A 26,645-nucleotide genomic window follows, 5' to 3' on the forward strand; every position below is an offset into this window, starting at 1 on the left:
AAACATGTATAAGCTGGACTATGTCAAAGGAAGAGACATATGCTGTCCTGGTTGTAGGGGGTAAGTGTGTGTGTGGCTTTAGTTATAGCTTTTAAATTCTTCAACAGCCTCCATTTACCTGATTGGTAAAACTTTAACATTTTCCTTTTACTTCCATGACTACTCAAAATCTCCTTCAAAGTACTAGAATGTAACTCCTCACCCTTAGATTTTGTTTGTCCCATGTTTTGCATCTTAAAATTTTGCCACCCCTTTTTTCTTTATCTTTCCTTTTTAGTCTTTTTTTTTTTACATTAGGGTATAAGATTAGGCAATCTTCTCAATATCAATTTAATAGTGTAATAGAACATATACATTGACTAAGGAATATTCATTTTCTAAAAGTCACCTTTTTTATTTGAGCATGTTATATAGTTTTTACTCTCTATTTGACATGAGAATCATCTTTAGGGACTAAGAGAGCTAGGGGTCATTTACTAATCTTACCAATACAAGGTCCGTGTTCAGGTACTCCTTCCTTTGTTCACCATGGCTTGATCCTAGAAATATGACTGGGGTAATGTGAAAAAGAATAAATGGAAGGAACTGAAGAAATAACATACATTCATAAAAAATTGGAATAAGATAGACTATGCTCACTCTGATGGAGAGTATCTAGTACCACAAATCATAAACTCAGTACATTTGTTATATAAAACACAAGGAGGATGTTTGAGCTGTCTCTGTAGGAGGTCTTTGTAGAGAAACAGTCACTACAAAGGAGAAAGCCACAGTCTTTATTTTCTGTATACTTACCTACATTTGCACATGAACTAGGGGCATGCTTTTCCATTTTCAGGAGTTCTGTGACATTTGGTCTGGATCCTTCATATGGTCATGCTTATGTCAACGACATGCATATACTCAGCACCCTAGGTGAGAAAGGAGTCAGACATTTTTGGAGTTTGACATTTTTATTATTTAGATACAGTTTCTCCTTTTACCTGTCTGCTGGTCTAGGAATCCTGCCAAACTCTTGGTCAGTAAAGAAGGCTCTGTCAAATACATAAAAAAAAAAAACTATATAGCCCACCCGTGTGCTCACAGGAAAAGGGTGATTTTTTAGAATATGCATGTTCCTTAGTCTATGTGAATTATCTATTATACTATTAAATGGGTATTTAGAATATTGCCTAATCAAATACCCTATAGTAAAATACTGTGCCCTAGTGTAACTGCAGAAGATAAATCCTTAGGTGTGGAAATTACTTCTCAAAAGTGATTTCACACTTACAGCTTGATTGTTTCACAACTCTAATAATTATTTATAGAAAACTACCATCAGTAACAATGCAGTAAAAGCAATGGAAACATTAAATATTAAAGAGGTAGTTTTTATTAGTTTAACTGTAGTATAAGTTGAGATCTGAAAAGGTGTTACCTACCTCTAGCAGTGTTCTTCTTTTTTTTTGTTTGTTTTGTTTGTTTGATTTTTAGTTTGTTTGTTTGATTTTTAATATTTTTTGATATCCTAGAGCTATTGTAGTTCCAGATGAAATCTACAATTATTTATGTAAAGAATTGTGTCAGAATTTTGATGGGAATTGGACTGTTTCTTTAGATTTCTTTTGGTAGAATGGCAATTTTCACAATACTATTCTTACCAATCCATGAGTATGAGCTATTTCCAAATCCTATTCCCTATTCCATGACTTAAAAATCATTGAGAAAAAGAAGATGGATAGAGTATATAAGCTATAGGCAGAGGATATCAACAAGAAAAATTATTTTCTGGACACAGTAGAGCAATAAAACATATGAATGCATGGTGGTTATAACAGCATCAACACAACCTGCACAAGCTCAAACCAGGCAAAAATTCCATCTTGGAGAGATGTGAACATAAAGTTTCATCCTTCACTGAGGACCTCTTGATGATTGTTAGCTGCTGGAATAGAAAGTGTGAGTTTTCTCAAAATGTGTAGCCTCTGGTAAACCAACTGTAATACAATTGAATTGAAGGTGTTGTACCCACAAATATTTGGATCTCACAAATTAGTTTTGGTGGGATAAAACAAAAGCACGAACAACAACAAAAGTCACAAAATTGGGTGGGTAGGGAAGGGAGTGGATCTGAGAGGAGTAGGGTAAAAACATGATCAAACACATAGAGAATTCTTTAAGAACCAATAAAATATTTTTAAAAATTCAATTGTTTTCTTCAATTACTGAGTAAATAAAGTTCTATTCAGAAATTTCTTTCCTAAAACTGTATTATTAAGGTTACTAGCTGTGTTTTCTAATAGTTTTATCATTTAAAGTTTCAAATTGAGGTTTTTTTTTATCTACTTGGAGTTAATTTTCATGCAGGTTGAGAGATACATACATCTAATTTCATTCTTCTACATTGAGGCATCCAGTTTTCTTAGAACCATTTGTAGAAGATGCTGTCTTTTCTTTTTAGGCATGTCTTTGGCATATTTGACAAAACCCAAATAGCCATTGTTTCTTCAAAGATTTTAGGTTTTTGTTGTAAAGACATTTAGGCACCTTGGATAGGTTTAATTTAAGATATTGTCTTTGATGCTATTTTAAATAGGAGTATTTCATGATTTCTTTCTTTGTGTGTTTGTTTTGGTGTTAGAAAGACTACTGATTCTTTGAAAATTTATTTTGTAAAATATCCTTCCTATGTGCTGAACATGGCAATCATTTCTAGAAGCTGTTTGATAGGCTTTTTGAGATCTCCTATTTTAATATCATATCATCTACAAATTAATAAAAGCTCAGAGTCAGAAATTGGAGTTCAAGCTGAAGATCAAAAAAGAAAGAAAGACAGCTACTGACTCTTACATCAACTTCAGTCTGAAATGGCAATCCTGAGTCCTGGAATCTCAAAATAAGACTGTGTGTTGGGAGCTGTTTCTTCCCAATTTATAATTCTCTCTAGGGCTGGGATTAAAGGTACGCATCACTGTGTTTAAAGACCTGTACTTCCCAGTTTCAATGGCAACTAGTGTGGCTACTGGGATTAAAGGTGCATGTCATTGTGGCTTCTAAAATTAAAGTTGTGTGTTACTATAACCTGGTCTGTAAGGCTGACCAGTAGGAATGTTTTACTCTTACATCTTCAGGCAGTCTTTATTTATTAAAATACAATTGAAATGCCGCTACATTTTTCTTTTTTTGTTGATGCCCATTATCTTCTCTGAAGTAGATTTGTGCTGCCAGAAGGAGACATGTCTCATTGTCATAAAAAAGAAGAACTTAGGTTATTAAAGTATCTTAAATGCCATATTCTGTAGATCTCTAAAGTATTTGAAGATGGCCTATCTATTTAAATTATATCTGTGTTTGTTCTTGAATACATACCTCATGTGGCTGCAAGTTTAATTATACTAGGTGATTACTAACCTATATTTCTTTATTATCCTAAAATGTTGATAATAATAATTTTCAATTGCAAGAGATTTGTATTACATTGTTAAAGGAATTGTATAGGTACAGTGCTTGAACAAAATTAGAAATGTGTGTACATTATGTTTTACCAAAATTAATCTCAAATTTATATCAATATAAAAAATTTGTACATAATATACAAAAATAAATCATTTAAAACTAAATAAATAAAATAAATAAAATATTTAAAACTAATAGTTGCTTTAAAAAATAAATCCAATATTCTACCATTTTATCTTACTATATCTATATCCTCTTTTTTCATTTCTTTTTTCCTCTCTCTCTCTCTCACGCACACACACACACACACACTTTCCTTCTTTCTCTCTCTCTTTCTTCCTTCCTTCCTTCTTTCTTCCTTTCTTCCTTCCTTCTTTTTTCCTTCCTTCCTTCCTTCCTTCCTTCCTTCCTTCCTTCCTTCCTTCCTTCCTTCCTTCCTTCCTTCCTTTCTTTCTTTCTTTCTTTCTTTCTTTCTTTCTTTCTTTCTTTCTTTCTTTTGTTCTTTAGTTTTTCAAGACAGGGTTTCTCAGTAGCTATGGAACCCATCCTGGAATTCACTCTGTAGACCAGGTTGACCTGAACTCATGGAGATTCACCTTTTCTGCCTCCTGAGTTTTGGGATTAAAGGTGTGTGTTACCAAAACCTGGTCTGTAAGGCTGACCAGTGAGACTGTTTTATTCTCATATCTTCAGCCAGTCTTTATTTATTAAAATACAATTAAAATACCACTGCATAGTAGTACCTCATAAAACTACAAAGCTAGCCGGGCGGTGGTGGCGCACGCCTTTAATCCCAGCACTCGGGAGGCAGAGGCAGGCGGATCTCTGTTAGTTCGAGACCAGCCTGGTCTACAAGAGCTAGTTCCAGGACAGGCTCCAAAGCTACAGAGAAACCCTGTCTCGAAAAACCAAAAAAAAAAAAAAAAAAACTACAAAGCTAAAAAGAACAGGAAAGCTACATTCAGGAAACTTATCAATATACTTGTCTAGACAGGACTTGAATATTGGCAGACTAACTAATGTGGAAGGGAGAAATCTCACGAAGCCCAAATACAGACAAAGAATGTAAGTAGCAGAGTTAACTAATGACTACTGAGAAGAGGAATTAATTTTTTCCAGGCTTATGTGTATTTGTAAAACAATAGCTTCAGTCTGTGAAGTACCAATAGCCTGTAACATAAGACCCATTGGAGGGGTGAGTGTGTTTCTGACCGGTGGGCTGCAGAAGCCCAGATCACGGAGCACAGACATTCCTCGACCCCCTAATCTCTCTGGTCATTCTGCAGGGGCTTCTCCCTGCAGCTACTGCCGTTCTCTTCCTATTCCATCCCAGCTTCCATAAGGCACCCCTCCCCTCCCTCGGGGCCACAAGACCCCTCCAGCTTGGCCCGTATTGGGGCTGGGACCTGGTGGTGAGTGGCAGGAGTTCCTTTGTTTCACTCAGCTTGCCGGTGACAAGCTAGGCTTTTTGTCTGTGAGGTACCTGCCCAGCAAGGAGCCCTTATCCTGACGACCCATCAGAGGGGTCCCTGGCCAACAAGGGGCCATAATCCTGTACGAGAAGAACTATCAGAGAGCATTTGAAGGAAGAGATAGGCAGGCACCAAGGAAAGAATTTCTCCAACAATCTGAAAAACAACATGAAAACACCAGAACCTAGCGATCTTACAACAGAAAAACTTGAACACCCTAATCTAGAAGAAGTGGAATGAATTGACATTATGAAAGTGATAGAGACCCTTAAACTGGATATGAAAAACTCCCTTAAAGAAATGGGTGAGAAGTATAACAAAAAGTTCAAAGAAATTATTAAATCTGTAAATGATACCCTGGAACACCAAGAAAAAACAATCAAACAGGTAATGGAAACAGTTCAAGAACTGAAAACTGATATGGAGGCAATGAAGAAAACACAATCCAAGGGCTGGCTAGATATGGAAAATCTAGGTAAACAAACAGAGACTACAGAAACAAGCATAACCAATAGAATACAAGAGATAGAAGAAAGAATCTCAGATTCTGAAGATACCATAGAGAAAATAAACACACTGATCAAAGAAAAGAGCAAATCCAACAAATTCTCATCACAAAACATTCAGGAAATCTGGGACACAATAAAAAGACCAAACCTAAGAATAATAGGGGTAGAAGAAGGAGAAGAATTACAGATCGAAGGGACAGAAAATATATTCAATAAAATTATAGAAGAAAACTTTCCCAACCTAAAGAAAGCTATTCCTCTGAAGGTTCAAGAAGCATACAGAACACTGAATAGACTTGATAAAAAAATCCCCTTGCCATAAAATAATCAAAACAAAAATCATACAGATTAAAGAAAGAATATTAAGAGCTGCAAAGGAAAAAGGTCAAGTAACTTATAAAGGTAAACCTATCAGACTTACACCTGACTTCTCTATGGAAACCATGAAAGCCAGAAGGTCCTGGATAGAGGTACTACAGAAACTAAGAGACCATGGATGGAAGCCTAGACTACTATACCCAGCCAAGCTATCATTCACTATCAATGTAGAAAACAAAATATTCCAGGATAAAAACAAATTTAAACAATAAGTAGCCACAAATCCAGCCTTACAGAAAGTAATAGAAGGAAAATCACAACCCAAGGAATTCAACATTGCCAACATTGCCTACAATAATTCAGACATCTAGCGACCCTTCACAAGCACAACTCAAAGAAGGGAAACACACAAACTCTACTAACCCCCCCCCCCAAAAAAAAGCAGAAAAATAACCGGAGTCAACAACCACTGCTGATTAATATCACTTAATATCAATGGACTCAATTTACCAATAAAAAGGCACAGACTAAGAGATTGGTTACAAAAACAGGATCCAACATTCTGCTGTTTACAAGAAACACACCTCAACCACAAAGACAGACATCTACTCAGAGTAAAGGGTTGGTAAAAGGTTTTTCAATCAAATGGACATAAGAAACAAGCGGGTGTTTGTTTCTCTAATTTCTAACAAAATTGACTTCAAACTAAAATCAATCAGAAAATATGGAGAGAGACATATTTTATTCATAACAGGAATAATTCATCAGGATGAAGTCTCAAACCTGAATATTTATGCCCCTAATATAAAAGCACCCACATATGTAAAAGAAACACTTCTAGAACTCAAGGCAGTCATCAAACTACACACACTAATAGTAGGAGACTTCAACAAACCTCTCTCACCTATGGACAGGTCAATCAGACAGAAACCTAACAGAGAAATAAGAGAATTAATGGAGGTAATGAAACAAGTGGACTTAACAGACATCTATAGAACATTCCACCAAAATAGAAAAGAATATACCTTCTTCTCTGCAGCTCATGGAACCTTCTCGAAAATTAACCACATAATCGGTAACAAGGCAAACTTTCACAGATACAAAAAATATTAGTAACCACCTGTGTCTTGTCGAATCACCATGGATTAAAGCTAGAATTCAACAACAATGCTACCCCCAGAAAGCCTACAAACTCATGGAAACTGAACAGTCAACTACTGAATCACCCCTGGGTCAAGGAAGAAATGAAGAAAGAAATTAAAATCTTCCTTGAATTTAATGAAAATAAACACGCAACATGCTCAAACCTATGGGACACAATGAAAGCAGTGCTAAAAGGAAAGTTCATAGCACTAAGTTCCCACTTAAGACAGAGGAAGCACACTTTGGAAACTTAACAGCACACCTAAAAGCTCTAGAAAAAAAGAAGCAGACTCATTCAGGAGGAGTAGAAGACTGGAAATTATCAAACTGAGGGTGGAAACCAACAAAATAGAAACACAGAAAACAATCCAAAGAATCAATGAAACAAAATGCTGGTTCTTGGAGAAAATCAACAAGATTGACAAATCCCTATTCAAACTAATCAAATGGCAAACAGAGAACAAGCAAATTAATAAGATCAGAAATGAAAAGGAGGACATAACTACAGACACAGAGGAAGTTCAGAGAATCATTAGATCTTACTACAAAAGCCTGTATGCCACAAAATTGGAAAATGTAAACGAAATGGACATTTTTATAGATAAATACCATATATCAAAGTTAAAACAGGACCATGTGAACAATCTAAATAGTCCTGTTAGCCATGAAGAATTAGAAACTGTTATCAAAAACCTCCCTACCAAAAAAAAAGCCCAGGACCAGATGGTTTCAATGCGGAATTCTACCAGAACTTCCAAGAAGACCTAATACTTATACTCCTTAATGTATTTCACAATATAGAAACAGAAGAGTCATTGCCTGAATCCTTTTATGAAGCCACAGTTACCCTGATACCAAAGCCACACAAAGACTCAACCAAGAAAGAGAATTACAGGCAAATCTCACTCATGAACATCAACGCAAAAATTATCAATAAAATACTGGCAAACCAAATCCAAGAACACATCCAAAAACCATACATTATGATCAAGTAGGCTTCATCCCAACAATGCAGAGCTGCTTCAACATACAAAAATCTACCAATGTAATCCATCATATAAATAAACTGAAAAAAAAATCATATGATTATTTCATTGGATGTTGAAAAAGCATTTGACAAAATTCAACACCCCTTTATGATAAAGGTCTTGGAGAAGTTAGGGATACAAGGTTCATTCCTAAATATACTAAAATCTATTTACTGCAAGCCGACAGCTAACATCAAATTAAATGGAGAGAAACTCAAAGCCATTCCACTAAAATCAGGAACATGACAAGGCTGTCCACTCTCTCCACATCTATTCAGTATAGTACTTGAAGTTCTTGCAATAGCAATAAGACAGCATAAGGAGATCAAGGGGATTCGAATTGGAAAGGAAGAAGTTAAACTTTCGTTATTTGCAGATGATATGATAGTGTACATAAGCGACCCAAAAAACTCCACCAAAGAACTCCTACAGCTGATAAACACCTTTAGTAATGTGGCAGGATACAAGATCAACTCCAAAAATTCAGTTGCCCTTCTATACACAGAGGATAGATAAGCAGAGAGGAAAATCAGAGAAGCATCACCTTTCATGATAGCCACAAATAGCATAAATTATCTTGGAGTAACTCTAACCAAGGAAGTTAAAGATCTATTTGAAAAGAACATTAAGTCCTTGAAGAAAGAAATTGAACAGGATACCAGAAAATGGAAGGATTTCCCTTGCTCTTGGATTGGGAGGAGGATCAACATAGTAAAAATGACAATTCTACCAAAAGCAATCTATAGATTCAGTGCAATGCCCATCAAAATCCCATCAAAATTCTTCACAGACCTTGAGAGAACAATAATCAACTTTATATGCAAAAACAAAAAACCCAGGATAGCCAAAATAATCTTATACAATAACAAAACTTCTGGAGGCATTACCATCCCTGACTTCAAACTCTATTACAGAGCTATAGTATTGAAAACAGCTTGTTATTGGCATTAAAACAGAGAAGTTGACCTAAGGAATTGAATAGAAGACCCATATCTTAAGCCACAAACCTATGAACACCTGATTTTTGACAAAGGAGCTAAAAGTATACAATGGAAGAAAGAAAGCATCTTCAACAAATGGTGCTGGAAAACTGGATGTCAACCTGTAGAAGAATGAAAATAGATCCATATCTATCACCATGCACAAAACTCAAGTCCAAATGGATTAAAGACCTCAATATCAATCTGAACACAGTGAACCTGATAGAAGAGAAAGTAGGAAGTAGTGTACAACTCATGGGCACAGGAGACCACTTCCTATGTATAGCCCCAGCAGCACAGGCATTAAGGGCAACATTGAATAAATGGGACCTCCTGGAACTGAGAAGCTTCTATAAAGCAAAGGACACTGTCATTATGAGAAAAAGGCTACCTACTTACTGGAGAAGATCTTCACCCACCCTGCAACAGACAAAGGTGTGATCTCAAAAATATATAAAGAACTCAAGAAACTAGACTTTAAAATGCTAATTAGCCCAACTAAAAAAATGGGGCACTGAGCTAAACAGAGAATTCTCAACAAAAAAAGAAGTTCAAATGGCCAAAAGACACCTAGGTCATGCTCGACCTCATTAGTGATCACGAAATACAAATCAAAACAACCTGAGATACCATCTTACAAACCTGTCAGAATGGCTAAAATCAAAAACACTAATGATAGCTTTTGCTGGAGGGGATGTGGAATAAGGGGTACACTCATCCATTGCTGGTGGGAATGCAAACTTGTGCAACCAGTTTGGAAAGCAGTGTGGCAGTTTCTCAGGAAATTTGGGATCAACCTACCACAGGATCCAGCAATACCAGTCTGGGAATATACCCAAGAGATGCCCTATCATACTACAAAAGCATCTGTTCAACTGTGTTCATAGCAGCATTATTTGTAATAGCCAGAACCTGGAAACAACCTAGATGCCCTTCAATAGAAGAATGGATAAAGAAAGTGTGGAATATATACACATTAGAGTACTACTCAGCGGTAAAAGCAATGACATCTTGAACTTTGCATGCAAATGGATGGAAATAGAAAACACTATTAAGAGTGAGGTAACTCAGACCCAAAAAGATGAGTTTGGTATGTACTCCCTCATAAGTTGATTCTAGACATAAATAAAGGTCAGTGAGCCTATAATTCATGATCCTAGAGAAGGTAAATAAGAAGGTGAACCCAAAGAAAAACATATAGTATTCCTCCTGGATATTGGAAGTAGACTAGATTGCCAGGCAAAAATTGGGATCTTGGGGGTGGGGTTGGGGTGTCAGTAAGGGGTGAAGGGGATATGTGGATAGAAAAGTGAGGAGGGGAGGATGGGCAGACCCTTGAGGAATGGGATAGTTGGGATGGAGGAAGGATGGATAGGGGAGCAGGGAAGAAGATATCTTAATTAAGGGAGACATTTTAGGTTTAGGAAGAGACTTCACTCTAGAGGGGTTCCCAGATATCCATGGAGATGTCCCCAGCTAGTTCCTTGAGCAGCTGAGGAAAGGGAGCCTGAAATGGCCCTTTTCTAGAGCCATACTGATGAATATCTTGCATATCACCATAGAAGCTTCATCTGGCGATGGATGGAGATAGACAGACACCCACATTGGAGCGCAGGACTGAGCTCCCAAGGCCTAAATGAGGAGCTGAAGGAGGGAGAACATGAGCAAGGAAGTCAGGACCGTGAGGAGTGTGCCCACCCACTGAGACTGTGGGGCTGGTCTAATGGGAGCTCACCAAGGCCAGCTCAACTGGGACTGAAAAAGCATGGGATCAAACCAGACTCTCTGAACCTCGCGGACAATGAGGGCTGACTGAGAAGCCAAGAACAATGGCACTGGGTTTTGATCCTACTGCATGTACTGTCTTTGGGGGTGCCTAGTCTGTTTAGATGTGCACCTTCCTGGACCTGGATGGAGTGGGGAGGACCTTGGACTTCCTGAAGGGCAAAGAACCCTGACTGCTCCTTGGACTGCAGAGGGAGGAGGAGAAGAGTGGAGGGAGGGGGAGGAAAATGGGAGGTGGGGACGAGGCGGAAATTTTTAATAATAAATAAATAAATAAATAAATACCCAATAGCTTCAAAGAAAAAGACACCAGGAATTTAAGAGGGAGTAGAGGAGCACATGAAAGGCAACTGGAGAGAGGAAAGGGAAGGTGGAAATTATAAAATTATGTTCTACTTATTATAAAATAATGAAAAAAATAACAACTGAAATCAAACTGAAGTCATAATGAAAACCATTTCTATGGCTCACATAATTGTGTCAGTAAACTGTATTCAAACTATAAGGAAGTAAAGATACCAAATGCCTCTTGGAAGTAGGAAAAGGTAAACAAAATCCTTCTGAGCTTAATGTGCATACCAATCCTTGTCATGAACACAAAATTCAGAATAATAAGCAAATTAAGAAAAAATATAAAAACAAATCTAAAAATAGAGATTCAAATTTTGGAAGAATGAAAATTCTTTCAGCAAAACATTACTGAGTGCTACCTTTGTTTAAGGAACTATCTATGGCTATTCTACAAGCATGAAGGTTAGCAAATCTTATTAATTCTTTGAAAAGCATCCAATTTTCAATTTTACTGATATACTCTCTGAACTTTTATTGATAAGAAGTCATTAGTATTAGATATTTTATGATTGCTATAATAAAACACCATGACTCCTGCAAATTATAAAAGAAAATATTTAATTTGGTTTAGAGTTATAGAGCATTAGAGTCCATGATGATGGCATAAACTGGCAGGTGGTCTCTCGAGTTTCAAGTAGAAAACAGAAAGAACTCACTGGTAGGGGCAGGAGAATTTGAAACCTCAAACCTGCCTTCATTGACACAGTACCTCTTGCAAGATCAGACTTCCTGATTCTTCCCAAATAGTTCTACCAACTGGGGATCATGTATTCAAACATATAAGCCTATGAAGGCATCCTCCTTTCCATCACCACAGCATCTGAGCTGAAGAACATATGACTAGTATATTTTAAGAAGGGTCATTTTCAGAAGGTTATGTAAGTCTCCAGTGATTCCTTAGGTATAAATTTCAAAGAAATGCTTAGGAAAAGTAGCTCAAACTCTGCCAACTTTATCTCAAGATCTCTTGTGTAGGGGTATGGGGAAATTTTTGATCGGACTTTTTAATTGCAGTACTATTTAGTAATGACCCAGAGTTTTTGTCTATGGGAAACAAACTGAGCTGATATGATGGCCCATAAGCATGATACACTTTTTATATATATTCATATATATGTATGCATGTTGGAGTCAGAGACAATATGTGAGCCTTTCAGTTTCAAATTAGCTTATCTTAGCTGATATGAAAATTGGAATTTTCCAGACAACTAATTTCGATCACTCTCTGAAGATGTCATAGACCTGATGTCTGCACTAGGTGTCACTATAGGAACTTCTGAGTGAGAGGCAGCATCAAGAAGAAAAAGTTCACTTTAATCAGCTGACACTGTATTATATTTGATGTATTTTCTGTGGAACCAGCCATATATTTTTAAGATTATAAGTCACACATTTGCACATTATTAAGTGACTATGTTGTCCAAATAAGAGTTCTGATTTGGGGAATTATGTCTTTTCAGAATAATTAGAAGAAACTCCTTTGCACTCATTATTTATAGAATATAGGCAGAAATATATGTACAATTTTAGTTTGACAAAATTAAGCCGCAAATGAATTGTTTTGATTAATTTATGTACAATTCTTATACAGAGCATTTCCCTTTCCTTCTAGAGAAAAGGAAAGATATTAATAATCCTTCAAGCAAAAATTATTTTCATTTGAAATTGCAAAAGTACACACTTTAAGAAATTTTTATATTTGCATTGTAAGCTTTATTTGCATCTATCCCACCCCATGCTAACAAATTCAAAACTTTGATGATTCTCATAGTTGTGGTTTAGGAAAGGAAGAGATCTTTAGTCTAAGCAATAACATTGGTAGTCTAATTGGGAAATGTGTTTGGGTCACCATAAAGACCATCATTGCATACGCTTTTTGCAAAAACTGTGAATGGCCTTCAAAATGACTCAGGAGGAAATAGTGGTTGTTACTAAACTTAAAGATCTGAATTTGATCCCTAATATCCACATAGTAGTGGAGAGATCATGTCCTATAAATTGTCCTTTGATATGTGTCATTGCATGCCACTGACAGTACACTAATCAAACAAACAAACAAGCAAAAACAAAAAAACTCAATGTGGCCCTTCTGAAGGAGAACAAACACATCTCTAAGCACAAAGTAGACAATCAACCCTCCTTTGAGTGTACAAGATTCCTTTTTTGCCTAAAAGCATGGAAATCTTTCATTCTGTGTCAAGTAACTTAGTAGCTCTTCCTTAAAAAATAGAGATCATAATTCATTATGACTCCAAGTGACTGTTATTTCATTTTTTGCAAAGCCTGCAATACTTTTAGTGCACAATACATATTTTATAAAAACTTCATGTTGACTATATAGTAAGTGTCAATAGAACCTTTATTTTCAGGTAAGTACTGAAAATGTATCTTGGGCTACTAATAGCTATGGTTTATTTATCTCCATAAAAAATGTGAGACCTGGGTGTCTGCAAATATTTTGTTTAAAGTCAAAAGAGTCTCTTAGAGCTAAAGACAGGTCAAGTGTGATTTAAATCTACAGAGTTAGCAGGAAGGTATAGGTCTCTTTATAGGTTTTAGGCCCAGGAAACCTTAAATTTGGGAACTGCTCCTAGCAGCTTCCATAATAATAAGAATTGCAAGAGAAATTACTATAATAATAGTATTGATACTGTTTTAAATTATAATAATCATAGAAAATGCTTATAGTATTTATTATTTGTGCATTTTCTATTGACTTTCGAGATTTTGGTATTCAAAACAAAGCACTGGCATGTAGTATGGATTTATATGTTCTTTTTTTGCCCAAGCATCATCAAGAACTTACACTATCTGAAGGGATCCACATGCCCACCTGATGCCATGTGGCTCAGGTGGGTGAAAGGCAACCATGGGCCATGGGTCCTCACAGTAGGGGCTGGTTCCTCACAATAGGGGCTGGCTGAAGGTATCCTTAGGTCTTGCATCACCAGGTGGGTGAGTGTCATTATGTTGAACAAGTGTACAGCTGAGAAATGGGAGTGAAAGAGAGGCAGACTGGCTCATATGCTATGGTAAAAGGCAGATCTGAAGAAGCAAGCATAGTGAAAAATGGACTGATATAGTTGACTTACTTGCCTTTCAGGTCCAGAGTGATATCTAGACTTGGGCTGCTGCATAGGGCTATGTCTGGATCCATAGTCCCTCTTTCAGCTAGGTTCTGTGTTGATGTCTATGATGCATGTTGCCACCAAAGCTACAGATGCCTGGGGTGTCAACACCTGTGTCTACTTTGTTGTCTGAGGGCCATACTGGAGCCATGTTGATCTCAGTGGTTAATAAAGAAACTGCCTTGGCCCTTTAATAGGACACAAAATTAGGTAGGCAGAGTAGACAGAACAGAATCGTGGGAGAAAAAAAGCAGAGTCAGGCAGACGTCTCAGGCAGTCGCCATAACTCTCCTCTCTGAGATGGACACAGGCTTAGATCCTTCCCGGTAAGCCCACCTTGTGGTGCTACACAGATTACTAAATATGGGTTAAAGCAAGATGTGAAAATTAGCCAATAAGAGGCTGAAACTAATGGGCCAGGCAGTGTTTAAATGAATACAGTTTCTGTGTAATTATTTCAGGTGTAAAGCTAGCTGGGTGGTGGGATGCAGCCCCGCTGCTCCTTCTACATGTTGATGTTTTTTTCCTCCTCATAACCATAAAAATCATGCTGATGACAGGGGTCTGAGCAGACATCTAGGGCCATGTTGGTATCTGAAGGCCACACTGGAACTGGGGCCATGGTGATATCTGGGCCAGTGCTGCTACCAAAGGCCATATCTAGATCCAGGGTCTTACCCCAGTAAGAGTATGTCTTGACTGCCATTGCCTATGGTGCCTCCAAAGAACCCATGGTGTCCAGGAGTGTAGTCACAACTTGTGACCATATTGATGTCTGAAGGCCATGTCACCATGGGTACCATAATGATCTGGCTGGCCTCCACAGATACATGGGGCCATAGTCATTCAGACCCCAGGCTATTTCTACAGGGCCATGTCTGGGTCTGTGGTTTAATAATAGCCTGGGTTTGTATTGATGTTAATAGTGCTTATTACCACCAAAGGCTATGTGGATGCCTGGAGTCTGGACATTTGATGTCATGTTGGTATCTGAGGGTCTTGCTATTGCTGAGGCCATACTTATCTGTGTCAACTCTGCTGCCATCATTGCTATGATGATATCTGGGCCTGATCTGTTGCCTAGGGCCATATCTGGGTCAATTTTCCTGCTGCATCTGGGGTCTATGTTGATGTCCATAGCCCATATTACCATAGGGGGTCATAGAAACCATGTATGTTGAAATCCAAGAGCAGTATTGAGCCAGCGCAGCCCCCCTCACTGGCCCTGGCATAACTGTCCCTACCCTTCATTGGCAACTGAAGCAGGAGAGCTGATTCCACCACCCATGATAGATATGGCCTCCACACTTAGGAGAGATGGGCCTACCACTTATTATGGGCATTGGAGAGGTGGTCCTGATGGCATGGGCCAAGGAGAGCTGGCTGTGCCACTGATCTAAGGGGGCAGTTTCAGTGGCCCATACCAAACCACCTCAGCTACCACCCAGACCCACATCCTTGGCCTTGGGTTGGCTCACACTAAGATTTACTCCATCTATGACCTGCTGGAATGTGTTAAAGGCTGGTCATACAGAACGATAAAGACAGGAACTCCATAACTTGGAGCCACAGCAGAATATCTGAGTGATATTTGGTGAGTGTCCAGTGATGATATTATACCAGCGGCCTTGAAACAAATCAATGGCTACTCATTGCAATACATGTTTTGTGGGTGGGACTGATTGGAGGAAAAGGATATACTGCATGACATACCTCAGCTCCCAATGTCACTCTGATGAATGAATAAAAGCTGGTAAGATGGAGGTAAGAAATGGCTTGTTTAGTTTTGTTTTTAACTAATGTGAGGGTGATTGTCTTATGCATGGATGCTACAGGGATGAGAAGAAAATTTGGAGGGACTGGGAAGCAATCAGGATTGGTGTATGTGATGTAAATTTCTCCCCAAATCAATAAAGTATATATATATATATATATATATATATATATATATATATATATACACATATATATATATATATATATCTTTGTGTAAACCTTACTAAGCAAGTGAAAGACATGTATGACAAAAATTCCAAGTCTTTGAAAATTTAAATTGAAGAAAATATCATTAGATGGAAATTGTTGCGGGAGCTCTTTCCGCTCCTTCAGCCAATAGCCGCTGAGATACCAGTCCATTGGGGTGTGGTCTCTTTTTAAAAATGCAGCCACTTCCCTCCACTCATGCTCTGGCTTCCCTCTTTGCTTCTGGCGACTAGGCTCCCTTCCTGATTGTGTAGAGGGTTGTTGGCTGGGACCGTGATCGGTAAGTTTTTCCCCTTTAAATAAATAACCATTGTATTAATCATAATTCCAAACTGGTGTGGGATTGTTTATGACTCACACCTTCATCTGGTGCCCGAACATTTGGTTTTAGGACCCCTCCTTCCCCTGCTCGGCTGCCTGCCACCAGCTCGGCTTGGCACGAGTCCTCCCTCCCTCATCCGCTGCCTGTGCCTTGTGCGTGGAGCCAGCAGTTTAATATAAATTACCACACAGTGGCTTTTCTTGCTGAAATTCTTTATATTTTCTCTTTACACTCCTCAGATTGGCTTCCAGTCCGCACACACCCTATCTTTTTCCTCCCCATGTGGATTTAAACTCCACAGGCCTGCACAGTCTCTGCCCGCCTGGCCTACTCTTTTTTGAGACATTTTTAAATCTCTCTTGCAAGCGCAGCGCTTAAGTGGTGCCAACCAGAGTGCAGGCGGTTGCTGAAAACTGCAACCCCTCCAGGCAACTCTGTAATGTGGAGGCCATATGCGGCTTCTGGGTTGCTCTTCTCTACCCCTGGATTCTGGGTTTCTGGTTCCATGTATGGAATTGATTTAATTACATTTTCTTTGTTGAGCAACTTGCATTTCCCAGTTTTTAACAAATACTAGGCAGACATTGAAACAGGACCCTGTTTTAGTCACCTTTGCAGTGGTTTTAGTCACAACTCTGCAACAGTGCCACCTACTGGATAATACGTAATATGGCAGTTTTCATTTCCAACACAAATTTTACTGTTTTGTTTATTAATACAATGTTTTATGTCATGCAAGGTTTATATGACTATGAGGATACCTTAATTTACTGGTTACTAGGTTTCAGTATTCTTTTCAATATTCTGTCATTAAGGAAGAATATGGCACTCCTAAGAATCGTACAGTCTTTACTAGAAACTCAGGCAGGTCAGGAGATTCAGGAGTTAAGAGAGACAATGATAAGATTTGAAAAGATTGAAGAAATTATTGGAGCTGGTGAACAGAGTGAGGAGGCACAAGGACAGGATACAATGCCACCACCAGCTATTAGAACTGGCTTACCCAGGGTTTTAGCGACATACTCTGTAATTTATTCTGACAAAGCATCAACTTCTAAAGGCTCAAAGGGAGTCAAAGAAGCTATATGGAAGCCAATAGAAATGAATGATCTAAAAGAAATCAAGCAAGCTGTCATTAATTATGGCTTGCACTCTACATTTGTTAAGGAAATGATAAGGACTTGGGCTTCTAATGTCAGAGCTACCCCCCATGATTTCTCTCAGTTAGTGTCTGCAGTTTTAGATGATGGACCTTTCTTTATGTTGGGAATTTAGTTCAGAGAAAAATCCAAACATATGGAACAGCAAGGAAGAGCAAAAGGTGTGGAGGTTTTCCAAGATCAAATTCTTGGTATAGGAGCGTATGCTGATCCACAGGTCCAAGCTCTTTATGATGAGGAAGTATTGTCATTATGTCACAAGGCAGCCTTAAATGCTTGGAATAGAATACAAGATCCAGGGAAAAGGGTCGAATCATATACTAGGATTACACAGGGACAGAGAGAACCCTTTGTTGACTTTGTGCAAAGATTAATTAAGGCTCTGGACATAGGGGTAACAGACCCAGAAGCTAGACGAATACTTCTTGAATCTCTAGCTTTTGAAAATGCAAATATAGATTGCAAAAAGATAATTGGGCCTTTAAAGTCTAGATCAGCACGTATGGATGAATGGATTCAACATACGATGAATGTTGAGACATTTAGCTATAATGATGAGTCTTGGGTAGGAGAAGCAATTTCCAAAGCAATGAGGAGACATCAAACTGCCAGGTGTTTTAATTGTGGTAAATTAGGACATCTACAAAGAGATTGTAGACAAAGAACTTCTAGGAATAATATCTCCTCTGGGAATGACAAAAATAGGAGACCTTGGCCTTCAGGTATATGTAGGAGATGTGGTAAAGGCCGACACTGGTCCAACAAATGCAGGTCAACAACAGACAGACAAGGCAACACAATACCATCGGGAAAACCCTTGAGGGGCTTCTCGCAGGCCCCAAGCCAACAGTGGCCCAGTCATTCCCAGTCACAGTGGAGAACGTGCCTCACCAAGAAAATTAAAAGCTCCAATTTCTGCTGTAAAAAGTAATACTGGTCTAAATGATGAATTACCTATGGCGGAAAATCAAAAAATCTAGTAGGACAGAGTAAATGTATATTTTGGCAGACTTCTATTAATGATCAAAGAACAAAGCTAAGAGTCTATATAAATGGCATTTTTATTGAAGGGTTATTAGACACAGGTGCAGATGTAAGTATTATTATTACTCCAGAATCTTGGCATCCAAATTGGCCTCTTCAAGAGGTTGATGTTCAATTCCTGGGAATTGGAACCCTATCTCGTGTAAAACAAAGCACAAGATGGGTTGAATGCATAGGACCTGAAGGGCAAATAGGAAGACTAAAGCCATATATAACCAATATGGCAATAAATTTATGGGGCCATGACCTGCTACAACAATGGAATACCCAGATTAACATTCCTGTAGTCTCAATAACTCATAATTCTGGGAAGGATGTAAAAAAGTACTATGCACAAAGGTCACCAGCCATTCAGGCTGTACAAGAACATAAAACAACTAACAAAACTTTAGAGGTACCAACAGCCCTACCTTTAAAATGGCTGAGGAGCCAATATGGGTTAAACAATGACCTTTAGCTGAAGATAAATTACAGGCATTGGAACAGATAGTACCAGAGCAACTAGATGCTCACCATATTGAGGAATCAACCAGCCCTTGGAATTCTCCTGTGTTTGTTGAAAAAAGAAATCTGGTAAATGGAGAATGATGACAGATTTAAGAGCTGTCAACAAGGTAATTCAACCTAGGGGCCCACTACAATTTGGAATTCCTTTGCCTTCTCTATTAACAAAAGGATGGCCTCTTATAGTTATAGATTTGAAAAATTGTTTTTTCACTATACCTTTACAAGAAAAGGATAGAGAAAAATTTGCCTTCACTGTGCCTACTTATAATAATTCTAAGCCTACTAGGAGATATCAATGGACTATCCTCCCACAGGGTATGCTCAATAGTCCTACATTGTGCCAATATTTTGTAAGTAAGCCATTGGAAATAATTCGTAAGCAATTTCCCAAGTCCATAATTTATCATTACGTGGATGACATTTTGTTATCTGATTCAAATAAGGATACTTTAGAGAGGATGTTTGAAGAAGTAAAGAAAGTCTTGCCTAAATGGTGATTACAAATTGCCCCTGAAAAGATTCAAAGAGGAAATTCTATTAATTACCTAGGTTACAGAATAGGGTTAGAGAAAATTAAAACGCAAAAGGCACAAATTAGGAGAGACCGGTTACAGACTCTTAATGACTTCCAAAGATTGTTAGGAGACATTTTCAGTCTACGACCAGCTGTTGGGATAACACCTGATCTAATAGTTCATTTAAACATAACATTAGATGGTGATAAAGATTTGAATAGTCCCCGAAAACTGACAGCTGAAGCAGAAAAGGAACTGACAATGATTGAGGAAAAATTACAGGAGGCACATGTGGATAGGGTGAACTCAAATCTTAGCTGCATTCTAGTCATATTGCCTTCCAGAATTTCTCCTACAGGGATTTTAATGCAGAAGGAAAATATTATTTTAGAGTGGATATTTACATCTAATAAACCAAGTAAAAATTAAAAACTTATGTGGAAAAAGTCTCTGAATTAATTATAAAAGGTAAGCTGAGACTTGGCCAACTAGCAGGTATAGACACAGCAGAAATTATAGTGCCTTTCACTACTGAGGAAATAAAAAAGTTATGTGATGACAATGAACATGGCAAAGAGCTTGTGCTAATTTTTTGGGAGAAATTAATAGCAACTATCCCAAAAGTGATAGACTTAACCTCTTAAAGAGAACTTCTTAGATTTTTCCTAGAATTGTACAGGATACTCCAATAACTGGAGCCCATATGTTTTATACTGATGCAAATCAATCAGAGAAAGCAGGTTATAAGTAAGATTAATTGAGTAAGATAGAACAAAGCCCTTATAATTCTGTCCAGAAAGCAGGATTATATGCCATCCTTATGGTGGTAAGGGATTTTAAAGAAGCTCTTAATATAGTTTCAGATTCACAATATGCAGAAAGAGTTATCTTGCATATTGAAACCACTGAATTTATACCAGATGACACAGAGTTGACTGCATTGTTTATCCAGGTACAAGACATAATTAGGAATAGGCTTTGTCCAATGTACATCACACACATCACATCCGGTCCCATACAGGTCTGCCTGGTCCTCTAGCACAAGGTAATGCTGAGCTTGATCAATTATTGATTGGAAGTGTGTTGAAGGCCTCAGAATTTCATAAAAAGCATCACATCAATAGTAAAGGCCTAAAGAAAGAGTTTTCCATTACATGGCAACAAGCTAAGATATATAAAGAGATGTCCTACTTGTTCTTCCTATAATCAAACACCGTTGCCTGCAGGGAGTAACCCAAAGGGTACTCAAAGGAATGAAACCTGGCAAATGGATGTGTTTCACTTTATGGAATTTGGTAAATTAAAATATGTACACCACACCATAGGCACGTATTCATGTTTTCAATGGGCTACTGCCCTGATCTCAGAAAAGGCTGATTCAGTAATCACACATTTATTGGAAGTTATGGCCATCATGGGTATACCTGCACAAATAAAGACAGACAGCATATGTATCTAAGAAAATGAAACGCTTTTTTGATTATTATAATATAAAACATATTACAGGTATACCAAATAATCCTACAAGTCAGGCAGTTACAGAAAGATCAAATCATACTATAAAGGATATGCTGAACAAACAGAAAGGGATGGAAAATACCCCCAGAAATAGATTGCATAATGCTTTATTAACCTTGACTTTTCTTAACGCTAATGAGAAAGGAACAACAGTGGCAGAAAGACATTGGATAACGGAAAAGTCTGCTGAATTAAATCAACCGATTTATTTCAAAGATGTGCTGACCTCTCAATGGAAGCCAGGAGATGTGCTACGTTGGGGAAGGGGTTTTGCTCTTGTTTCCACAGAAGAAGAAAAATTGTGGATACCATCAAAATTAATACAGGTTCGATTTGAAGAGGAGAAACCTCTTGGAAAGGTGAAATGACAGCTCATCCACAATGATGATATTCATACAAGTGGTAAGAAAAACAGATAGATTGGGGGCAGGGTTCTGTTCTTATCTCCACAGGTAAACATTCATCTTTAAAAAATTCAAGGGACCCTGGATGTTTGAATACTGACAGATGGAAAAATAACTGCCCAATAGGGAATATCAAGAAAACTGAATAGATTCCATAAGTAAAATATACTAAATCATATTTCTAAATTTATAGAGCTGGTTTTGGAGTTGGACTCTGGCTCAGTCCCTCTCTAATTCCAAGGCTGTTGTTAAGAGAAAAACCCAGAGTTTCTGTCTCATGTCAAGAGCCATGATATGGGACAGAAAGAAATATGAGTTTAGAAAATTTCTTTTCTTCATATCTCTCATACTTTTCATTGAATATATCTACTGTGCCTTTCATTAAATATATGTATGTCTGTATATGTCTATATGATTAATGTTTAAGTTTTCCACAATGAACAATGAGTTTTTCCTATAGTGACATTTGAAGTTTCCAGGAAGAAGATGGGGCCCCAAAACAACAACTCCACTTGGTTGATATGACATCATGATACTGATAGTGCTACTACAAGACCTATTTGGGGTACCAGCTGTACAAGACAGTTCCAACTTGGTTAGCTGAAATGGTGCACATCTTGTACAACATTCTGGCCAGACCTGCACAAAATACTCAGAGACTATTCACAATTTTAAAAGACATTGATCTTGAAATTTAACCATCATTTTACTTTCAGAGGATCCCCAAGAAAGAACGTCACCCCCATAACAGCTGGAAGTAATTCTAGAGGACGGTGTCCCCTCTCCCAGTAAAGTTTGTCCTTGGGTTTAGTGACATCATTTAAGGGTTGATTATAATTAGTATACTTTTGAGGGTTGGGGGGTTAGGGGCAGAATTTTATAAGCTCAGGGATCTTTTTGAAAAAAAAAGGGATAATTGGATGATGGGATAATAGATTTGTAATTGTGAGTTACTGTTTTTAGACAAATATATTGGTATCAATTGTTGTATATTGATACAAAGTTAAATTATATTGACTATTGTATGCATGCATGTTTCTACCTCTGTTTAAAACATTTTTATGTATTGATATATATTGTATTGATATATATTGCATATATTTACCATATTGCAGTGTACATTTCTACCTCTAATTAAGATACTTATATATTGTTTATGTATTGATATATATTTACCATATTGCATTGTATATTTGTACATTGTTTATATTTGGAGGTAATATTGTCCTCATTTATTGCACAGTTTATTGTCTTAGTCTTTAAGTTAGATAAGTATTGAGAATTGTATAGATTAATAGTCATCTATGTTTGTCATTTATAATTAGACTAATCAGGTTTGTTAGATACATAGAGATTATATTCAGTATAGATAGATAATCTTCAACCTCTTTAAACAGCTGTAGAAAATGGCCTTGAATTTAACTCAGAGTTTCATGGTAGTGAGACTCAATTGCTCCTGGAAACACTGATCTATTCCCGAAAGAATGTTGAGCACCAAAGACACTCCACCTGGAGCCTTTCTTCTTGGCAGAACTGGCCTTTGGGCAAAGAAATGCCCTTACCTCAACCACTGACAGAGATACAGAGTATCCATAAATGGATAAAACAGGACTGTCATATCCTGCCAAGACAGGGTAAGATAGTTTTGAAAAGCATCTTGCCTTTGAAAATGGTATGTTAGGCCTTAGCCAAAGTTGGTTGCTTCAATGCTGCAAACGTGACCTTGGGTGATTGCGTAGGTAACTAGTTGTCTCTGTGATTTGTTGCATGTTTTGGAAGTTGTTTAATTGCACTTCCTAATTACTCAGGTAACATTATTTCCCTTCTCAGATCTTCGATGGGATTGAAGACTATATACATGTAGTTACTTTCCTCTCATGACTTGGCCAAGTTATTTATTATACAAGACATAAACTAGTTGGAATAGGATATTTGTACTTATTGTATATAATTTCATAGTAGGTTTAGAACTCTCTTACTTAAACAAAAGGGGTAGGTGTTGCGGGAGCTCCTTCTGCTCCTTCAGCCAATAGCCGCTGAGATACCAGCCCATTGGGGCATGGTCTTTCTTTTTAAAAATGTAGCCACTTCCCTCCACTCATGCTCTGACTTCCAGCTCTGCTTCCAGCAACTAGGCTCCTTTCCTGTTTGCACAGAGGGCTGTTGGCTGGGACCGTGATCTGTAAGTTTTTTTCTTTTTAAATAAATAACCATTGTATTAATCATAATTCTAAACTGGTGTGGGATTGTTTGTGACTTACGCCTTCAGGAAATCTCTTTTATGTTTATGGAACGGTAGAATTAAGATGGTAAATTAAGAATTAAGATGGCTTCCAGGCCAGGCTCTAAAAAAGCTGCAGAGAAACCCTGTCTCGAAAAACCAAAAAAAAAAAAAAAAAAAAAAAAGAATTAAGATGGCTATTTTACCAAAAGCAATCTATAGATTCAGCAAAATTCCTATCAAAATCCCAGCACAATTCTTTATAGAACTTGAAAAAATGATAATCGATTTCAGTCAGAAATAAAGCCCACCATAGCTAAAACAAGCAATCCTGTACAATAAAACATCTTCTGAAGGTATTATCATCCCTGATTTCAAGCTGTATTACAGAGCAATAGTAATAAAAACTACAAGGTATTGTCATTAAAAACAGACAGGCTAATCTATAGAACTGGACTGAAGACTGAGATGTAAATCCACATACCTATAGACACCTGAGTTTTGATAAAGATGTTAGAAATATACAATGGAAAATTAAAAACATCTTCAACAAATGGTGCTGGTCTAACTGGATGTCAGTTCATAGAAGAATGAAAATAGATCCATATCTATCACATTGCAAAAAAACACAAGTTCAAGTGGGTCAAAGACCTCATTGTAAATACAGTTAACTAAACCCGGTAGAAGAGAAAATGGGAAATAACCTTGAGAGAATTGGCATAGGAGACAACTTCCTGAAATGAATAACAATCTCACAGTCACTAAAATCATCATTAATAAATGGAAGTTAACAAAACTGAAAAGGTTTTATAAGGCAAAGACACTGTCTAAAGGATAAAATGGTAGTCTAAGGAGTGGAGAAAGAGCTTCACTAATGCCATATCTGACAGAGGGCTGATTTCCAAAATATGTAAAGAATTCAAGAAACTATACATCAAAAACAAACAAACAGATAATCCAATTAAAAACTGAGATACAGATCTAAACAGAGGATTTCAATAGAAGAATCTTAAATGGCTGAGATACACTTAAGGAAATGTGCAACATCCTTAGCCATCAGGGAAATGAAAATTATAACCATACTGAGATTTCATCTTATACCTGTCAGAATGGCTAAGATCAAAAACACAAATAGCATTATATACTGTAGATGATTTGGAACATAAGAAGCACTCCTCCATTACTTGTGGGAGTACAAATATTTATAGCCACTTTGAAAACCAACATCATAGCTTCTCAGAAAATTGGAAATATAGTTCAAAACGCAGGTATAGCACTCCTGGGAATGCATATACTTAAAGGATGGTACTCTATCATATCACAAGGAAACTTTCTCAGTGATGTTCATGGCATCTTTAATTTGGAATATCCAAAAACTGGAAACCTAGATGCACATATACTAAAAAAACAGATAAAGAAAATGTGGCATATTTACAGAATAGAGTATTACTCAGCTTTAGAAAACAATGGCATCATGAAATTTGCTGGCAAATGGATGGAATTAGAAAAGATTATGCTGAATGAAGTAACTCAAACTCACAAAGAAATATGTGGTATATACTCATTTATAGGTGGATAATAGCAATAAGGATAACCATACTGCAATTCACAGACCAAAAGAAACTAAAGAACATGAAAGACTCAAGGGTGACACATTAATCTTACTGTGAATGGGAAACAGAATAGGTAAAACAGGTGGATGGGGGAGGAGTTTGGGTTGGTGGGAATGAGAACAGGAAGGATCAGGTTGGGGGAAGATGGATGGAGAGATTTCTGGGAAAGAAAACTCGTATCAAGGGCATCTTTGGGATGAGCTAGGAACCTAGAACAATGGAAACTCCCAGGAATAAAGCTCCTAGCAATGGGAGATATGAAGTCTGAACTAACCATTTTCTGTAACCAGGTAAGATTTCCAGTGGATAGATTGGGATGCCAACCAGCCACATAATCTTTGACCTACCATTTCCTCTACCCGCAATATATGCCGCAGAAATTATGGGTGTGGACAACCTATGACTGGTCCAGTTTGAGACCCATACCATGAAAAAGAACCTACCCTGGCACTGCCTGAAGGACCAACACCCAGAGGCCAGACAGCCCAGAGACCCCGATAGACCCAAACAAGACTGGCAAAGAAAAATCAATGAAATACTATTTAATGATATTCTGCAATACTCATAAATTGCTGCCTAACCCAATTGTCTTTAATGTGGCTTCACAAGCAATTGGTGGAAACAGATGCAGAGACCCATAGCCAAATATTAGGGGGATCTTGGGGAATCTTGTGGAAGAGGAGGGACAAAGGATTATTGAAACCAGAGGGATGGAAAAAACAGCAATAAAAACCCCACAACCTACAGAATCAACTAACTTGGGTTTATAGGAGTTTAAAGAGAGTGAACCACCAACCAGAGAGCTTGTATGAGATGGACCTAGACCCTCTGCAAATATATTACATCTGTGAGTATGATTTTATTGCAAAAATCTTAAAAGTGAAAGCAAGTGCTGTCTCTGATCAATTACCTGTTTTTGGGACTTTTCTTCCTTCTCAGTTGCCTCATCCAGCTTTAATAGAGAAGAGGTACCTAGTTTTACTATAACTTGATATGCCATGGCTGATATACATGGAGGCCTGTCCTTTTTGAAGAGAAAGGAAGAATGGATGTGGGCAGGGAAGAGAGGAGAATGGGAGGGGACTGGGAGGAAAGGTAGGAGGAAGGGGAAACTGAACTGGTTGGGAGATATTAATTAATTAATAGAAATTTTAAAAGATAGAGTGAAGCATAAAAGTATGAAAGTGAGTGTGTACATACAGAAGT

This window comes from Arvicola amphibius, chromosome 6 (assembly GCF_903992535.2).
Source record: "Arvicola amphibius chromosome 6, mArvAmp1.2, whole genome shotgun sequence".
NCBI lineage: Eukaryota > Metazoa > Chordata > Mammalia > Rodentia > Cricetidae > Arvicola > Arvicola amphibius.